This window comes from Balaenoptera musculus, chromosome 8 (assembly GCF_009873245.2).
Source record: "Balaenoptera musculus isolate JJ_BM4_2016_0621 chromosome 8, mBalMus1.pri.v3, whole genome shotgun sequence".
NCBI lineage: Eukaryota > Metazoa > Chordata > Mammalia > Artiodactyla > Balaenopteridae > Balaenoptera > Balaenoptera musculus.
In genome coordinates this window covers 66,951,632-66,967,974 of record NC_045792.1, presented here as the reverse complement: position 1 = coordinate 66,967,974, position 16,343 = coordinate 66,951,632, and the positions used below count along the sequence as shown (strand labels likewise).

The 16,343-nt window shown below is 39.7% G+C and overlaps 1 protein-coding gene and 1 pseudogene across 4 annotated transcripts in view; one reads left to right on the top strand and one right to left on the bottom strand.

The window, feature by feature from the left end:
- FAR1 (fatty acyl-CoA reductase 1) overlaps positions 1 to 15,986 on the bottom strand; it is a 74,421-nt gene extending 58,435 nt beyond the window's left edge. The window contains exons 1-2 of one of the 4 annotated variants that reach the window (XM_036860416.1): positions 15,670 to 15,986; positions 13,843 to 13,940 (exon numbers count right to left, since the gene is read on the bottom strand). The gene's annotated coding sequence lies outside the window, so the exon portion shown is untranslated. The remainder of the gene's footprint in view (positions 1 to 13,842; positions 13,941 to 15,669) is intronic. The other 3 variants (XM_036860419.1, XM_036860417.1, XM_036860420.1) reach the window with 3 other exon arrangements.
- LOC118899541 lies at positions 3,326 to 4,606 on the top strand (annotated as a pseudogene).
- Positions 15,987 to 16,343: the final 357 nt, after the last annotated feature.

Below are 16,343 nucleotides of genomic sequence, written 5' to 3'. Positions count from 1 at the left end.
GTAAATATCACACAGAATTATGAAAATTCCCCAAAAAGCTGCACTGAGCTACAATGATCATAGGGGATTCCATATACATACTTTGCTTCCTCATTATTTTTCCTTTTCGTTTGCTTTTCCACTAAAAGGGAAATAGAAATTAGGCATCTGTAACTGATGGGAATTAATAACTCTCTAATCCAGAAGTTCATGAACAGGCTTGGGGGCTGGCGGGGAAATCCAAGAACATGTTAAAGTTTCATGCAAAATATTGTTTTGAGTGTGTTTATGTGTGTGTGTACAAGTGTGCACTCCTGTGCATATATCTGTACATTTTTTCTAGGGGAAAAATCCACTGCTCTTATCAGATTCTCAAAAGGGTCAATGAGCGTAAAGAGTAAAAAACTACTATCAAATTTTATGTATGTATGCTAGAGAGAAAGGGGACCTAAACTGCAGAGAATAGAGCTTCATGATCACTGATTAAAAACCCCATTCACATCTAATCTGGAGTAAAAATGTGTAAATGGTTAAAACATAATTATATCAATCTCCCTTGAAGCCTGTTATGGATTGAACTGTGTTCCCCCTAAAAAGATATGTTGAAATCCTAATCCCTAGGACTTCAGAGTGTGACCTTATTTGGAAACGGGGTTGTCAAAGGTGTAATTAGTTAAGGGAAATGATATAACACTGGAGCAGAATGGGTCTCTAATCCAACATCACTGGTGTCCTTATAAGTGGAGAGGCATGTAAAGACACAGAGATACACAGGGAGAACTCCACCTGACAACAAAAGCAGAGACTGGAGTTACACAGCTACAAGCCAAGGAATATCAAAATTGCTAAGAAAAAACTAGGAAGAGGCAAGGAAGAATTCCCTTACAGGTTTCGGACAGAGCATGGATTTTGGACGTCTAACCTCCAGAACTGTGAGACAATAAATATCTGTTGTTTTAAGCCACCCAGTTTGTAGTACTTTGTTACAGCAGCCCTAGGAAACTAATAGAAGGCCAAATATCATAGTAACTAAAATTAAGGTACAGAGCAAAAGGCCTTCTAAAGATGATCATATGCTCTCATGACATAATAAACATATCATGGACACTTTCCAACAAACATGACAATTTCAATTACCAAAATACATTCTACTAAATAGTTAAGGATGGAATGGCTTTTGCAAATGGGCACAGGAAAGAAAGATAGAAAAAAGTTTTATATATCAAAGGTAAAGACCAAAATAAAGTTAATGTTCAGATCCCAGAACAAACCATTGGGGTATATCACTGACTGTACATCTGTACACTGACAAATCTCAGTATATAGTAGCAGATTCAGGGAAAGTACTGTTCTGATTATCTATTGCTATGTAACAAAATTACTCTAAAACAACATCTTAAAACAACAATAATCATTTTTATTCTCTCTCATAGTTTCTGAGAGTTAGGAATTTGAGAAGGGCTCGAATAAGCAGTTTTAGCTGAACAGTTCTAGCTCCTATCTTAGAGCCTCTTCACGTGGTCTGTCCACATGAGGCAGTCTGGGCTTCCTTACTGCATGGCAATCTCAGGCTATACTGCTGAAAAGCTGTTGAAGACTTCAGGACCAGTATTTTGGTGAGCTGGACACAAGCTCACCTTTTCTGACCTCACCTTATTGCTCACAAGTGATTCACAGGAACACCCAAATTCAAGGGAAGGTAACATAAACTCCACCTCAGGATGAGAGAATGGTCAAGGTCACAAGAACATGTGAGAAGGGACACATTGTTACAACTACTTTTGGAAAATACAATCTGCCACAAAGAATATGGTAAAGTAACTGCTCATTACTCTTGAGAGGGTCAACCATTTGAAACTGTCCCATAGGTTAAAAGAAACTGATGACTAAAAGAAATTCTTGAGCTTGTCTTACAGAACAACAGCTAAGGGAACAGCTTATTAAAACCCCCCTGCTTGTAATATGCTTTCACTGATCAAGCTCATCTTAATTATTTCTTTTGGCTCCTTAACCACCCCCTATAGATAACACCTCTGTGTCCCTACAGTATTGGGGGCTTATGCTGTTTTCCAGAAACTTGGAGTCAGCTCTTATCCAGTTCAAGCTGGCTAAGATTTTTGGTTGGGACCACTGACCCTAAAACTGGGCCTGCAGAGGTGTCCAATAAATGACCTTTTGATGTCAGAGGACTCAAAACTCCACCCTCAGATCATGCTAAGTGCCTCCATTTTTGGACATGTATCTCAAGAAGAAGCATGTAACTCAGATATGCCTGCAAAGAACACCAATTACCTCACCTTTTCCCTACCTCCAATCACCTTTCCCCATGCCTAATACCACCCTGCTTCTTTATCCCATAAATATTTCAAACCCCTTGCCTTCAGGGAGGCAGATCTGAGATCTGCTCTGTCTCCTATCTCCTCACTTGGCTGTCTCCTGAATAAACACTTTCTCTGCTGCAAACCTCGGTGTCTCAGCGTTTGGCATGCTGCACATCAGGCAAACAAACCTGGTTCAGTAACACATTTGATCCATGTTCAAGTTACCCAAAATACCTTAAAAAAAAATATGGCCCCATGGGCCTCATACTTTTAAGTACAGATGATCCTTGAACAACACAGGTTTAAACTACATGGGTGCACTTATGCACAGATTTTTTTCAACAAATGCATATTACAGCATTATACAACCTGCAGTTGGTTGAACCTGAGGAGGCAGAACCACAGATACAGAGAGCCAACTGCAAAATTACACACAGATTTTTTTGACTTCTCGGAAGACTGGCATCCATAACCTTCACTGCTGCTCCAGGGTCAACTGATTTTGCCCACCAAATAATCTCACTCACTGAATAAAAATTTCACTTTCCCATATTCACTTAATTGTGAACTTCTAACCAGTAGATTTTTACTTGGAGTTGACATACTTGTAGCCAAAAACAAGCCAACTCATTTCAGTTAGACTATTAAGAGGCCTCATATTATAGGTAAGCATATATTTTCTTTTAAAATTTTTGATAGACTCTCATCTGGAGGCATGTCGGGAACCCCTGGTCTAGCGTCTTTTTACTATATTTTAATAACTCTAGAATCTTTATTTAGTGTTTTGATTAAGACTCAACGTAAAAGAAAACCTCTGCAAGTGAGCTGTAAACAACAAAAAAAGGACTAAAAAATGCAAACTCAAAATGTACAAGTTGATAAGAATAGTGGGTTCCTTTTTCTTTTCAAAAATTAAGGCTTACAAAGCATTTTTCAACAAACAAAAGAATAACTCTAGCATCTTAGTTTTCAATAAAAGATGCTAGTGTCCAACCCTGTTGTAAGCACCCATTGAAGTGAATATAATGGCCACTCTGTTTGCCTACACAGACATTGATATGCCAATATTTAACTCTCTATATCCAATCTTCCCCAATGTCTGCGACACATCTTGGTAAGGAATCTCAGTAGGTTCATTAGTTCTTAGGGCACTACACAACTATTTTGTATACTTATGTTGCTCTGTAAGCATGGCACTTTGGCAAGTTAAAATGCCTCTAAAACCTCATTATCCTGGAAAATATTACACGTTAAGAAAAATCAGACTCAGAATTCCTTTGAGTGATGTAAAACTCAAACACAAAAACATCCTTAAAAGTCAAGTTCTACTTCATCAGAGAGGAAATGTCAATTCTACAGCATTAAAATTATCTACTAACAAGAAAACTTAAATTTTTTAGCAATACCCATTTTCCTTTGTTTCTGTCCTCAAGGCCTGTACCAGTAGGGTAATTTCTCTACTGTAAAGCCTACAGAAGAAGGGCTGTGCTCTTGTTAACACAGTTTGGTAATAAACAGTTCCACTGCTTGCAAAAACATGTATCCAATTCCATTCTGGGAGAAAACAATCTTAAAAGAGTAACATCCAAAAGTCATACATGATTTTCTTTAGATCAACTATTGTGCTACAGACTCCTTACCTTAATAAAAATGTTTTCATGTTAAATATTGTAATTTTTATCTTAACACTTTGACTCAAAAAAGTGAAATACAATATACAAAGGCATACTAGTATTTTAAGTGTATTAGCAAAGATAAGGCTTCTTAAACTTCTCCAACACAACACAGAAATCAAAATATCCCATTTTGCTTAAAAACTCATTAAAGTTGTGCATCTGATTCCATAATATACCTAAGAATTAATATAAAAATATTTCACTCTTTTCCTCTCTGGCTGCTTGAAGATCAGCAACCATCATAAATGACACAGTAGCTCTCCAGACCAGGAAGTTCATGACCAACCAACTACTTTATCAGAAACAAATGGTCATCGACATCCTTCACCCTGGGAAGGCAAAAGTAGCTAAGAGAGATATTCAGGAAAAACTAGCCAAAATGTACAAGACCACACCAGATGTCATCTTTGGATTTGGATTCAGAATCCATTTTGGCGGTGGCAAGACAACTGGCTTTGGCAGGATTTACGATTCCTTGGACTACAGAAAGAAAAATGAACCCTAACATAGATGTGCAAGACATGGCCTGCATAAGAAAAAGACTTCAAGAAAACAGCAAAAGGAACGAAGAACAGAATGAAGAAAGTCAAGAGGACTGCAAAGGCCAACGTTGGTGCTGGGAAAAAGTGAGCTGGAGATTGGACAACAGAAGGAGTAAAGACTCTGCAGTGACTGTATCTGTGGTGACTGTGCAGATTTTTCATGAGACGATTAATAAACTAAGAACTTTTATGTGAAAATATATACACATTTCAAATTACTCAGAAGAACTGATTTTAACATGAAAATGTTCCATGTATACCCTGAACATTACATGTAGACGTACACATACAAGTTTACCCAAAAAATTGACTCAGGCAGATTACTAATCATGTCTCTTGTGTGGTCTGATTTAAAACTACCAAAGCCTATTCATGAAGATTAGTAACTTTAAGAACAAGTTGTTAGAGTCAGGTATTTCACTGGTTACAGAAGTAGACTTTGTTTAAAAGCTGTTTATACTCAGTCTGATTATTATAGCAAATAACCTGCAACTCTTAACTACGGAAAAGTGCTTTGAAGCTCCTGCTGCATGCTGTATTTCCTCTCTGTTTCTCTTGTGTCACTTTCTTATGAAGCCTTCTGAATCTGTTCCCAAGGCTGAAACCTAAAAACAGGCTCTAGTCCGCCAAGGCAGCATTTTCCAAATTGTGGTAAATGGGGCTGGGAAGCTGTACACTTTATCCCCAACCAGGAGAGCTATAAAGTGCATTAGCATATCAAAGACCTACAAAATGTACTGAGGTAAAGAAACTCCTAGACCTCTTTTTTTTTAATTTTTGAATTTTATTTTATTTATTATTTTTATACAGCAGGTTCTTATTAGTTATCCATTTTATACACATCAGTGTATACATGTCAATCCCAATCGCCCAATTCATCACACCACCACCCCCACCCCCCGCCACTTTCCCCCCTTGGTGTCCATACGTTTGTTCTCTACATCTGTGTCTCAATTTCTGCCCTGCAAACCGGTTCATCTGACCTCTTTTTAAGGCTGGTCTTTCACCAATTTCCCAGCACCGCTAGGGAAACAATGCTCCTGAAAAGCTCATTATTACCACATCAGCCTTCTAAGGTAATGACTATACAAACACGGACCAAACCTCCCATGGTCTACAAATGATTTAGAAAGCATGACCTTCCATTGATCCACAAGGCTACTTATGAATAAACTATAAAGCCAGGTATTAAGCGTTGCAAATATGAGTGTGTTATTAGAATGTACCGAAAACTTCAGTTTGTATACAATTAATAACTCTGCATGCTGCAACTCACAATGCTGCAAAGCTTCTACCAAATATGCACACTCAAAACCGGGAATTCTGTAATTTTCAAGAGGAACAATCAATCACTGTCAGTGAAACTGGTCATGGTTTTCAATTATCATTATTCTTACTTCTAATTAAGTTGAGCTTCATTATTAACATTTTAGTTGTTTTACTAAACCAGCAGAATGTGTTATATAATTCCATCACTAGAATTTGAGACCTACAGTTTTCTAACTAGTCTAGACTTTAAGATAAGTATATTTTTTGCAATTCAAATAGGAACCATCCATTTCCCTAACTGCTGAAGAAAGTCCCTCTCCCCACCAAAATGCTTATACCTTGACAATTTAGTTATTATTCCACTAGAAAGTGGGAATTATTGAGCTAAAGAATGACCCAGCTAAAGGGCCGGGATTAAAAGAGCTGGAGGGTCACTGTTCTAAAGGTCTTTACCCCAGCTACAGGGGCAGGTCTTCTCCCTGGTCACCAGGTCCACACCAACCAAATGTGGCATGAGGACTTGGACTCAGAGCCCTTCGTGGAAGTAATTCAAACTTCTCTGAACTTGAATGTCAATGATCCCTCCAGTCTCTAGTTTCTAGTAGGAAGCTTCCAGGAATCTCTTTAAACAACTGAATCCCATAACAAAGTCTCTTCTCAAAAATCTTCCTGGTCTAGCTTTAAAACCTTGCCAGGTTCTTATGTACAGCTTGCAACAAACAAAATGCTGTCAAGCACAGAAAGGTATAGAAAACAGGAGGGAAGTGTTTGATGACTTTGTGGATTCTTAGAATCTTTTTCCAGCTCTGAAACTGACTTAACGCGTCTAAGAAGCCCAGGGAATTCTTAGTCAATTTATCAACTGAGAATCAAAGTCACAATGCTAAAAACTCTAAGTATCAAGATATTTCCTTCTCCAGAAACTGAGATCCAGAACGAAAAGACAGCCAAGATAAATAAGAGCAACAGACTACACTGCTGGGACTGCCACTAACCACCTGACCTTGGGCAAGTCAATTAACTGCTCTGATCATTCATAAAATTCACTGAAGGGGAGGCTAAATCACTGATGGATAAATCCTCTTCTAGCTCTCAAAGTCTATGTATTACTGTGTATTAGAATAAGTTATTTCCTAGTAATACATTAGATACTCAGAAAATTATTAACTCCAATGGGTCACAAGGTTATCATTTTAAAGCCATACACCTAATATTCACTGATCTTCAAACAACCTATGCTCTGCTCTGCAGAGTCAAATGTCCCATTTAGCAGCTAACTGATCTGTTCCTATCTCCTAAGGATTCTGCTTATGCTAATAACCATTATTATGATTATATTTTAGGTACAATCCACAAATTTTTAAAACCCCATACTTCTCACCTCACACCAGTCAGAATGGCCATCATCCAAAAAAAATCTACAAACAATAAATGCTGAAGAGGGTGTGGAGAAAAGGGAACCCTCTTGCACTCTTGGTGGGAATGTAAACTGATACAGCCACTATGAAGAACAGTATGGAGGTTCATTAAAAAACTAAAAACAGAACTACCATATGACCCAGCAATCCCACTCCTGGGCATATACCCTGAGAAAACCATAATTCAAAAAGAGTCATGTACCACAATGTTCACTGCGGCACTATTTACAATAGCCAGGACATGGAAGCAACCTAAGTGTCCATCGACAGATGAATGGATAAAGAAGATGCGGCACATATATACAATGGAATATTACTCAGCCATAAAGAGAAACGAAATTGAGTTATTTGTAGTGAGGTGGATGGACCTAGAGTCTGTCATACAGAATGAAGTAAGTCAAAAAGAGAAAAACAAATACCATATGCTAACACACATATATGGAATCTTAAAAAAAAAAAAAAAATGGTTCTGATGAACCCAGGGGCAGGACAGGAATAAAGACGCAGATGTAGAGAATGGACTTGAGGACACGAGGAGGGGGAAGGGTAAGCTGGGACAAAGTGAGAGAGTAGCACTGACATATATACACTACCAAATGTAAAATAGATAGCTAGTGGGAAGCAGGTGCATCGCAAGGGGAGATCAGCTCAGTGCTTTGTGACCACCTACAGGGGTGGGATAGGGAGGGTGGGAGGCAGACGCAAGAGGGAGGGGATATGGGGATATATGTATACATATAGCTGATTCATTTTGTTATACAGCAGAAACTAACACACCATTGTAAAGCAATTATACTCCAATAAAGATGTTAAAAAAAAAACAAACCCATACTTCTAAGAAATATATCTAGGACCATCCTTCAAAGTAGATGGACGATAAACACTTATGATCTCAGGACTCTACTGAGAATCAATCCTCTGTCAGACCAATACATGTTTCTAAGCCTCTGTGTATCATATCTAGGAGTTGTTTTAACACAAATGTGAACCTCAAAATACTTTTAACAGATCCTTTCCTCCACAGATCTTAACTATTTAAGGTCAAGAGAGGTCAAAGAAGTTTTTTCCTTTACCTCTGAAAAAGTGGTATTTATGTATTTATTCATTCTTAAGTCATATTCTACTTCATCTTAATTCAGGATGGATAGCAGCCATTATATAAAGTTCCATACACTTATTCCAAAATCTTTGGAAAAATCATTCCTACATATTCAAACTGGCTACAGGTTGTTTTCCTCCAAGAATCCAATTAAGAATTGGTCTTTTAAAAAATTAGGCATTTGCATAATGAATTTTATAATTTCACTCAATAACGAAAAACACTTGTTTGACTCAAAATTCCTGCAATGACCATTGCTAAGAATGCAGGTGTCGAAGGATCACTGATAGTTGAGAAAATTCTGCAAAGTTCTTCAGAAGTTGGTTATGATGCTATGCTTGGAGATTTTGTGAATATGGTGGAAAAAGGAATCACGGATCCAACTAAGGGTGTAAGAAGTGCATTACTGGATGCTGCTGGAGTGGCCTCTCTGTTAACTACAGCAGAAGTCATAGTCACAGAAATTCCTAAAGAAGAGAAGGATCCTGGAATGGGCGGGATGGGTGGAATGGGAGGTGGTATGGGAGGTGGCATGTCCTAATTCCTAGAAGAGTGCTTTACCATCATTAATGAGCTGTGAGAGGAAGCTCAAGGCAGCGTTCCTCACCAATAACTTTGAGAGGTCAGTTGAAGGAGATGACTGAAGAAAAGGCTGGTTGATGTTTAAGAAAATCACTATAACCATCAGTTACTGGTTTCAGTTGACAACATAGAATGGTTTACTGCTGTCACTGTCCATGCCTACAGACAATATATTTTGTAGTTTTGAATAAAGACATTTGTACATTCCTGGTAAATGAGTACAAGAGCCATGTACCAATGTACTGCTTTCAACTTAAAACACTAAGGCATTTTTACTACTATTCTGTTAAAATCAGGATTTTAGTGATTGCCATCAACAAATGAGAAGTTAAGAAGCAGCCTTTTTGTGGAGAGTAAGAATAATTGTGTACAGAGTAGAGCAATATCCAATTATGTGACAACCTTTGTGTAATAAAAATTGTTTAAAGTTAAAAAAAAAACACTTGTTTGTAAAAGGTGAAGAGCACAAAGTAATAAATATAAGTTGGATTTTAGCAGTATGCTATCTGCCTATACATTAAAGAATGGATTATTAAACCAGAATCTATAAACCTTCAAAGATATCTGAATGGGTTTTGAAAGTCTTATTACTAGCCTCCTGAAATTATTCGAAAAACTAAGTGTATATGTATATTTTTTCTGAGGAGGAGAGACAGCACAAAGCTTTGAGATGCTCAAAGAAGTTTATGACCTTTGACTAAGACTCTGCATTACGGGATATATTTTAAGATTTTAATTCTCAGTTAATAGTTCAAAGTTTTTAAGTCAATACTCCAAAATAATAAGATATAGTGGTAAGAATTCCTTACATTCAAGAAGGATTTCTCATGTGACTGCCATGCCAACATTTTTGGCAAAAATTCCACAAAGGACAAGAATGATCTAGACTAGATTTCTCAAAGTAATCTTAAAACTGTCAAACGGTTAAAACTTAAACACACACACACACACACATACATACACACACTCCACCAATGTCATTTCCCTTTTAGAATCTCTAATACTGACATATGATCTTACGTTGCTACATTCTGTTTTATATATGTATATTCAGTCTCTCCAACTACTTATCCCTGTCCTACAGTAGATTATTATATCTAATTTCTCTTGCTCAGAACAGTATAATATACAAGTCTCAAATATATTTATATGAAGAAATTTCCACTTCACTTAGATTAGCATGTCTATTGTTGCACTTACCATGCTGTATGGTAAAAATGGGTAAAAATGTCTAGGGACTTGCTTCAAAATTAAAAAGGGGGAGGGGAGTGGGTGGAGATACAGATGAAACAAGATTGACCACAAGTTGAAAAATGTTAAAGCTAGTGATATGCATATTACTGTATTTTTATGTTTGTAATTTTCCGTAATACAAAGTTTAAAGACATCTGCCTCGCCTATTAGAACAGAGAGCTTCTTAAAGACGGGTCCAGGAGCTTTCCTCTTTGTACATCTGCCCAGTAGAGAGCAGATACTTACTTTGCTGAACATATTTCATTCTTTATGTGAAAGGTAGCAGTACTATCCTTCAATGAAACTTCAACAACTCTTTGATGGTATTTTATTTAAACAATTCTTTTATTAACCAGATAAAACATATTCATTCATTCATTCATTCACTACTTACTGGTTACCTACTTTTCTCAGATATCCTGTCTTCACAAATGGAGGATATAAAAAGTAATTCATACTCTCTAATAAATTAAGAATCTGACAACACCCTCAAGGATCCATGGAAAAAAGGGCAGGGAGGGAAGACAGGGAGATGAAGAGAAAGAAAAAAAAGTAAAAAGCAACAAATACAGTATTTTAAGAAAGGTCTCTAAGGCATCCACATTTTTAATTAGAAAGAAGGCATACAGTTTCTTTAAGCTAGACAGGTCTAAAAGTTCCCCTCCCCACTCTACTCTACAGATGAGGAAACTAAAGCTCAGAGAGGGGAAGTGACTTGCCTCAAGTTACACATCAAGTTGCTAACAAAACTAAAATTAAAATTCAGATCTGCTCATTCACAGTGCAATGTGAATTTTCTACATAAAAAATTTTCTCCTACACCATAATATTCACTACCTAAAGAGAATGACTATTTTATTATTAATATACACTTCAATTCTGTATTCTACCATACTAAAAAAAAAGCAATACGCTAAGTAAAGGGAGGAGGCTGGGAAGAAAATGCAAACAAACTGCTAAGACAGATATACATGAATACTATATGCACATACCACACTTCCTTAATTCTGAGACACATTTGACTTTAAGACATAGTATCCATTTTGTAAACATTTTTAAAAAAATATAGACACTGTAAAATCTTCATTTCAAAAAATATTAAAATGTGAAAACACACACTTCTAAAGCAATAAAATATAACGCACCCTATAAGACACAAAAATCACTATCATTTAATACCCCGTGTCACAGGCACAAACACACAGAGCAAGAGTCCCATCTTCTAAAGTAACGAATAGTTACTAAATACCTAAGGCTATGTGGCATTTTTTTCAGTTGTATGTATTAATAAACAAGTCCTTCTTGCCATACATCTCATATGCATGAGCTCTGGAGTCAGAGAAAGCAAATTTGAATCTCCAGCTCTGCCACTTAGCTCTCTGGCCTTTGGAAAGTTACTAATTTCTCTGAATCTCATTCTCTTCATAAAATAAGATATCCACCTTAGAGAACTGCCTGAGAATTAAATGTAATAATTTATTTAAGGAACACAGTACAGTGCCTAGATGAAATATTAAGTTTCCTTCCACAATTCCTATGGACCAAATGAAATTAAAACTAAAAACTACGTCCCATTCTTGATTTATAAGATTGGAATAAATCTGTACTAGCCCTAGGGCAAATACTACTAATTTGCTTTGGAATAATTATTTGATAAGAAAAGCTTATTTTCTTGAAATTTATCTCTTTTCTTCTTCAAATTGGGAACTGAAAACAATGACGAATTTTAAGTGTTTAAGTTAAATTTGTTATATGTAAACTCAGCACTTTCATGTTGCCTTACTGAACTGAGACTCTAAGCCCAATACAAACCCACTGAAGAGAGGAACTATAAACCTACGTGTGGGAGGAGAGAAGGGTATAACGCCAAAAAGACACAGTTAAAATGACTCAATGTACGACTGGTTTGGTTTTTTTAACCTTAAATTCATTTATTAAACAATGTTCAGAAAAGCCAAGACCATATCTCCATGATTCACGGTGCTTTAGTAACCTGATCCCTCAGATTAAGCAAATGTAGTTTCAGGTTGTTTCCAACAATAACAAGTCATTGCCAAGATGGGATTGTGCCTAGCAAAGTGGCTCATATGCAGTAGACACTGAAATAAGACCATCTTCTCTCCTACCCCAAACATAGTACAGACTAGACCACCCACATATTCCCTCTCTATTAGTTCATTTTAGTTGAATGATTTTTCCCCACTAATGATAAAAATAACAATGCTTTTTTTTAAACTTGGAAAAATACAAAAAGTACCAGCATTTTTAAACTACCCATGATTTTACCAGCCAATAACTAAAATATTACAAAGGGACATACCAACATCTTTCCTATGAATTTGACCATAATTGTGCTCATACCAAACTTTAAATCTGTATAGAGCACTTGCCACTAAACACAATTAACTACCAGCCTGTATGTTAGTATCTTCATTTTGGCTTTCTTGAGACCAAATTCACACTATGTTTTTCGTTACTTAACTCAATGGTTTCTTCTCGATCTTTGTTCTTCTGAGTCTCTCAGCTACATATTTTGCTGCTGATCACTTCCTCTTTCTTAAAACTCTACTAAGTTTCCCTAAACAGTATATTCCTCAGTGTCTACAAAAGTCTCTCCAATTAATCTTTTTCTATTTCTTCACTGGTTCTCTTCTGTTAACTCCTGACAATCTCTAAAACATGGCTCAGGCCTGACCTTGAATTTGCTTGTCAACCTTGAATCCCTAGCACTTAATAACACAATGCCTGGCATGAAGCAGATGCTCAATGCACGTTTACTTACTGACTTTGCCAACCCTGACCTGCCACTTACTAGTTGTGTTACCTTGGTTAAATTAAATCTCTCTGAACCTCAGTTCTCTCACCTATAAAGTAGGGATAATCAAAGGAAGATGATGCTTGGAAAGCTCAAAACAGTTTCTGGCACAAAGTAGCACCCAATAAATTTTGCTATTATTATCAACATAATCTAGTACAGGAATCAAAAATATTTACTATTATATACAGTTGAACACCAAATCTACCTCTCAACAACCCAATTTACTTTCACCATATTCCTCTTATCATAACTATCAAAAAACATTTTTGTACTCTTCACTACTTATCTCCAATCCATCATCAACTATTCTAATTTTTCTCTCCTAGCCACCATACAAAACCATCATTTATCAACTAAGCTATAACAACAAACTTAGTTGATTTCTACACCTTTACATCTTCATTCATGGGCTTCCCTGGTGGCGCAGTGGTTAAGAATCCACCTGCCAATGCAGGGGACACGGGTTCAAAACCTGGTCCGGGAAGATCCCACATGCTGTGGAGCAACTACGCCCGTATGCCACAACTACTGAGCCTGCGCTCTAGAGCCCGCATGCCACAACTGTTGAAGCCTGCACACCTACAGCCAGTGCTCCACAACAAGAGAAGCCACCGCAATGAGAAGCCCAAGCATCACAAAGAAGAGTAACCCCAGCGCACCGCAACTAGAGAAAGTCTGCGCGCAGCAACGAAGACCCAACTCAGCCAAAAATAAATAAATAAAATAAATAAATTTATTTAAAAAAAATCTTCATTCAAATCTTCAATCCTCCTTAAAAACCATTTTTAATTTGTCACTCTTGTCCACAGTTGCTTATAACATGTCCATACTACTGGAATGCCATCCTCTTATCTTGCAAAAACCCATGTCCCAACTCCTAGTTCAAAAGATGGCTCAACACTCACCTCTTCCAGGAAACTTTCCCTGATTAACTCCACACCACTCAGATTACTTCTCTGCTCCAAGTCGCCTCAGCACCTCAGCACTTAGGTACTCTGTTATACTAAGAGTAAAATGTGATCAGTGACTAGCATTACCAAGAAATTACTTCCACAAAACTATTTCTACATCCTAAAGAATGGTCCATTACCCATAATGCTTTGTTGATTTGGTTAATAAGGAAACATCCTATATGACAAATGCCCTCTTTGGGTTTTGTCCTTAACACTGTACTATTTCATGTTGGTAAAGAAGCACTTAACTCTTCACAATCCTTTTGCCCTATCCTCAGGCAGAAATTATACCTCAGTTGTATCACCTCCTCCTGTTTAAATCCAATGGAAATGTAGTAATGGACCATTTTCTTTTCTACTATCTTTTCTCTGCCCCCAACCTCTGCCCATACCCCACAAATAAAACTTCCAAAGCTTTAAACAGAAAGGTAGTAGCAGTGACACCATGTTTTTCTTTCCTCTAAGTGAAAAGAACTTTGAACCTATTTAGCTATAAAACTCTTCCCAAGGCTGAAAAATTTCCCAACAAGCATGATGCATAATCAAATTCTACATCAAAATGCTTGATTCTTATAGAGTAACAGAATTGTACTTATGTTCACTCTTACTTGTGTTACTATAAGAGATCTTGCATCATTTTTATGCTATATTACACATGACTGTTGAGAAACTCCCCTGTATTGCAGTTTTCGGAAAGTATCCTCTGATGTTGTCTTTAAACAAACACATTCTACCTTTTTTTGATATAAGAATTAAGCGATTCCTCACTGCCATCCAATCAAAAGCAAACAATATTTGTGCCATGGCTTGTGAGAAGATGAGTTCGTGCGCTGCTGAGGCAAAACAATGAGATGAACTGTCACACGGGTGGGAGAAGGGTTGGGGAGGAAGGAGGAGGGTCGGGGAGGGAGGACAATCAACCTCAGCAGTGAGAGTTAACAAGTCTGAGAGTTTGGCCATCGATGAGTAGTGAATGAACCTATGGATGTGGCTGACTGACTCCTACCTGACAAAACCGACAGTTATTCTTGCTGACTTACTCATAAAAGATCCACACCCTTCAGTTACCATACATAAACCTACCTCGTTTGCTCCTTGTATACTTTCTCCTAACTGGCCACCTAACGCCTTCTAGTCAAACAGCCTCCATCTACACCTCACCTAAAACCTTTGCCTCTCGGTCACCTTCCGGCTTTAGTAAGTGCCTCTTACTCCAGATTCACGTGTCCCAAGCCTGTCCTCCCTTCACTCCCAGCTGATTTCCCCCCAGTCTCAATCAATGCCTACTTCCAAGAGGCCAACCACACGCCCGGCTCCACACCTTCTCCCCGGGCACCCTTTTCTGAGCATCACCCTATTCCCATCACTTTCTTCGTCCCCAGACCCAGAATCCTTCCATCACAGGCCTCCTTTCACTGCCACCCTCAGGCGCACAAACCTGCTCCTCCGTTAACTACCCCGTCCCACCTTCGCCACCTCTACGCGGTCTCTCCGCCCCAGGCGGCGCCCCCAGGCTCCGCGTCTGCAAACCAGGCCCCTCCCTATGGCACCGCTCTCAGTCCCGGCTCTCCAGAGGGCGGTGGCCCCGCCAAGCCTCGCATAGACCATCCGGGCAGAAGCGGGTGCCCCCCGCTCTACGCAGCGGTGGGCGGGGGCGGGGCAGCGGGTGTAGCCCCCGCCTCGGCCAGGCCTGCCTCCCCGGCTCCCAGAGCCGCGGCCCCGGCCAGGCGAGGAGGGACCCACAGCCCGCCTCTCCCGCCCGGCGTCCCCGCCTCTCACCTAGACGCAGAGGCTCGGGCCTCGCTTTCCTCCCGGCAGTCCAGCGAGGGCTCTGTCGGCGTCGCCGTCGCGCTCCCTTCACTCGCTCTTCCACCGCCCGCGACCGGCCGCTGAAGAGTGGACGGGTGGTGGCACGCCCATTGGCTGCGGCCCGCGCTCGCGTCAGCCGACCCCGACCCGGACCTCGGAATGTGACTGGCTGACGCGGCGCCTCTTTTCCACGTCTTGTCCTGATTGGCTCTCTCGCGCCCCCTTACTAGGAGGACCGCTCACCCTCCTCCTGGCTTCGGCCTCCCACCCCCTCAACCCCGTTTCTATCCGGGCGGGAGGAGGACGGGAGCGGGCGCGGGTGGGACGCGAACGGCCAATGGGAGGGCGGAGAGAGGGCCGGGAGGTGGGCTCTGTGCCCGGCCAGCTCGCGGGGAAAGTTCATCCAATGGGCGCGCACCCCACATCCCGAGCTCACGAGCGCCCCCGCCGGCAGCTCGTGTTCCAGCGGGTCGCGTCCAGGGCCACGCCCGGGCTGCCCGTCGTTTAGGAGCGACGCCCACTGGAAAGGTGGGGAGGATGCGGCGAGGCAGCCGCGGGTGACCACTGGCAGCCATTGTGGTGTGCTCCCCCACTGTCTTCGTGAGGCCTGACGCGCCTCTTGGCGGGGCTGGTTTGGGTCGGTG